Source organism: Schistocerca serialis, chromosome 8 (genome assembly GCF_023864345.2).
Source record: "Schistocerca serialis cubense isolate TAMUIC-IGC-003099 chromosome 8, iqSchSeri2.2, whole genome shotgun sequence".
NCBI classification, from domain to species: Eukaryota; Metazoa; Arthropoda; class Insecta; order Orthoptera; family Acrididae; genus Schistocerca; species Schistocerca serialis.
In genome coordinates, this window is record NC_064645.1 from 438,433,561 (window position 1) to 438,438,024 (window position 4,464).

Consider the following 4,464-nt stretch of genomic DNA (forward strand, 5'->3'; position numbering starts at 1 on the left):
AGACTCGATTATCGTAAGGATAAAATATCATTTGGTGTTTTCTTGGGGACATCACGTGCGGAAGTGAGCTCAATCGGTTACTTAAAATACCTGAACCCTGAGTGTTGTTTAATTGTTACTTCTAAGCTAAATATAGCAGTCGCAATTTGTTTTAACTCTTGCGATACTGCTACTATGCTTTTTATTTAAAGTTGTTTTAATTGATTCATTTTGGTTTTATCAACAAAGCACATTAATTCCAATCCCAAAGAAAGCAGGTGTTAACAGATGCCAAAATTACCGAACTACCAGTTTAATAAGTCACGGGTGCAAAATACTAACGCGAATTCTTTACAGACGAGTGGAAAAACTGGTAGAAGCCGACCTCAGGGAAGATCAGTTTGGATTCCGTAGAAATATTGGAACACGTGAGGCAATGCTGGCCATACGACTTATCTTAGAAGACAGATTAAGGAAAGGCAAACCTACGGTTCTAGCATTTGTAGAATTAGAGAAAGATTATGACAATGTTGACTGGAATACGCTCTTCAAAATTCTGAAGGTGGCAGGGGTAAAATACCGGGGGCGAAAGGCTATTTACAATTTGTGCAGAAACCAGATGGCAGTTACAAGAGTCGAGGGGCATGAAAGGGAAGCAGTGGTTGGGAAGGGAGACATGGTTGTAGCCTATCCCCGATGTTATTCAATCTTATATTGAGCAAGCAATGAAGGAAACAAAAGAAAAATTCGGAGTAAGTATTAAAGTCCACGGAGAAGAAATAAAACTTTGAGGTTCGCCGATGACATTGTAATTCTGTCAGAGACAGAAAATGACTTGGAAGACCAGTTCAACGGAATGGACAGTGTGTTGAAAGGAGGATATAAGATGAACATCAAAAAAAAAAAAACGAGGATAATGGAATGTAGTCCAATTAAGTCAGGTGATGCTGAGGGAATTAGATTAGGAAATGAGACACTTCAAGTAGTAGATGAGTTTTGCTATTTGGGGAGCAAAATAACTGATGATGGTCGAAATAGAGACGATATAAAATGTAGACTGGCAGTGACAAGGAAAGGGTTTCTGAAGAAGAGTAATTTGTTAACATCGAGTATAGATTCAAGTGAAAGAAAGTTTTTTCTGAAAGTATTTGTATGGAGTGTAGTCATGTATGGAAGTGAAACGTGGACGATAAATAGTTTAAACAAGAAGAGAAGCTTTCGAAATGTAGTGCTACAGAAGAATGCTGAAGATTAGATGAGTAGATCACGTAACTAATGAGGAGGTATTGAATAGAATTAGGCAGAAGAGAAATTTGTGGCACAACTTGGCTAGAAGAAGGGATCCGTTAGTGGGACATTTCTGAGTCATCGAGGGATCACCAACTTAGTATTGGAGGGTAGCGTGGAGGGTAAAAGTCGTAGAGGGAGACCAAGGCATGAATACACTAAACAGATTCAGAAGGATGTAGGGTGCAGTTGGTACTGGGAGATGAAGAAGCTTGCACAGGATAGAGTAGCATTGAGAGCTGCATCAGACCAGTCTCTGGATTGAAGACCACAACAACGACAACAACAACAACATAGAACTGTTTGAGACATTTTGTTGTAGTGTGTTGTTGGTGCGTCAGCACACGCGATTTTTAGGAGTATAATTGTTGACAATTTGTTCTACATCTGTGCCTACGTGGTGGGCCTGGGCTACACCTTCGGGTTCTCGATTGTTCTTACATCTCACGGAATTTATGACAGCCCTTCAGGGGGGACGGGGGGGGGGGGGGGGGGGGAGCTCCGGGGAGTCAAGTCGGACGCACCCACTGTACTTCGCTCCCTCGGTTGGGCCGATAAATCGGGCCCGAGCGGCACAACCAGGTGTGGCCCGTGTTGGCTACTCAGCAGGACGTTAATGTCCGCATTTGGCCGACGCCGTGAGCTGGGAACTACACTCCTGGAAATGGAAAAAAGAACACATTGACACCGGTGTGTCAGACCCACCATACTTGCTCCGGACACTACGAGAGGGCTGTACAAGCAATGATCACACGCACGGCACAGCGGACACACCAGGAACCGCGGTGTTGGCCGTCGAATGGCGCTAGCTGCGCAGCATTTGTGCACCGCCACCGTCAGTGTCAGCCAGTTTGCCGTGGCATACGGAGCTCCATCGCAGTCTTTAACACTGGTAGCATGCCGCGACAGCGTGGACGTGAACCGTATGTGCAGTTGACGGACTTTGACCGAAGGCGTATAGTGGGCATTCGGGAGGCCGGGTGGACGTACCGCCGAATTGCTCAACACGTGGGGCGTGAGGTCTCCACAGTACATCGATGTTGTCGCCAGTGGTCGGCGGAAGGTGCACGTGCCCGTCGACCTGGGACCGGACCGCAGCGACGCACGGATGCACGCCAAGACCGTAGGATCCTACGCAGTGCCGTAGGGGACCGCACCGCCACTTCCCAGCAAATTAGGGACACTGTTGCTCCTGGGGTATCGGCGAGGACCATTCGCAACCGTCTCCATGAAGCTGGGCTACGGTCCCGCACACCGTTAGGCCGTCTTCCGCTCACGCCCCAACATCGTGCAGCCCGCCTCCAGTGGTGTCGCGACAGTGGTGTCGTCTTCAGCGATGAGAGTCGCTTCTGCCTTGGTGCCAATGATGGTCGTAGGCGTGTTTGGCGCCGTGCAGGTGAGCGCCACAATCAGGACTGCATACGACCGAGGCACACAGGGCCAACACCCGGCATCATGGTGTGGGGAGCGATCTCCTACACTGGCCATACACCACTGATGATCGTCGAGGGGACACTGAATAGTGCACGGTACATCCAAACCGTCATCGAACCCATCGTTCTACCATTCCTAGACCGGCAAGGGAACTTGCTGTTCCAACAGGACAATGCACGTCCGCATGTATCCCGTGCCACCCAACGTGCTCTAGAAGGTGTAAGTCAACTACCCTGGCCAGCAAGATCTCCGGATCTGTCCCCCATTGAGCATGTTTGGGACTGGATGAAGCGTCGTCTCACGCGGTCTGCACGTCCAGCACGAACGCTGGTCCAACTGAGGCGCCAGGTGGAAATGGCATGGCAAGCCGTTCCACAGGACTACATCCAGCATCTCTACGATCGTCTCCATGGGAGAATAGCAGCCTGCATTGCTGCGAAAGGTGGATATACACTGTACTAGTGCCGACATTGTGCATGCTCTGTTGCCTGTGTCTATGTGCCTGTGGTTCTGTCAGTGTGATCATGTGATGTATCTGACCCCAGGAATGTGTCAATAAAGTTTCCCCTTCCTGGGACAATGAATTCACGGTGTTCTTATTTCAATTTCCAGGAGTGTATTTGTAAGAGAAGCGTCTGATGTATATTATTGCCTTTTTATTTGGGAGTCCGTATGTAAGGTTACTGTTTCTTTTAAACGAATATATTTGGCAAGGTTTTAAAACTGTCTGTAGGTGAACTTATGTTAGCCCTTTGGGTGTGCAGTGTATTCTATTTTTATAAAAAGGTATTATCTTTCTCATTTGAAAAGTTGTTATACTTTCTTTGGTATTTAAACCAACTGATGGGCTTCATTTACAAATGTTCTCTCACTTGAAGTTTATGATAATTGTTATTCCTGTTGATTGACTTAATAACTATTGCGAACAATAAAAGGTGAATGCACACCTGCCCTATGGTCCAGTCCTTCCACTTAGTCCTTTGGACGTTTTATAATATGCTGAGGTAATACCGGTAACAGCTGTAAATTCAACTAAATACTTAGGGATCACAGTTACAAATAATCTAAATTGGAACGATCACATAGATAATGCTGTGGGTAGAGCAAACCAAAGACGGCGATTCATTGGCAGAACACGTAGAAGGTGCAACAGGTCTGCTAAAGGGACTGCTTACACCACGCTTGTCCCCCCTATTCTGGAGTATTGCTGTGCGGTGGGGGTCCGCATCAGATGAGACTGACGGCTGACATCGAAAAAGTTCAAAGAAGGGCAGCTCGTTTTGTATTATCGCGAAATAGGGGAGAAAGTGCCACAGACATGATACGTGAACTGGAGTGGCAATCATTAAAACAAAGTCGTTTTTCGTTGCGACGGGATCTTCTCATGACAATTTTCAGTCACCAGTTTTCTCCTCAGATTGCAAAAACGTTCTGTTGACACCCAAATACATAGGGAGAAATGATCATCACGATAAAATATGAGCAATCAGGGCTCGAACAGAAAAAAAATTATTGCTCGTTTTTACCGCGGGTCGTTCGAGAGTGGAGCGATAGAGAGTTTGAAGGTGGCTCATTGGATCCTCTGCCAGGCACTTGATTGTGAATAGCAGAGTAATCTTGTATATGTACACGAGCTCAGTGAAGACAAACAGATGGAAAAAAGTAAGCAAACTATGTATTGTCTCAAAAGTAATCGCCATAATTATTAACTCATTTATACCACTGTGATACAGAACGGTCAATGACTTCATGAAAAAAATGTTT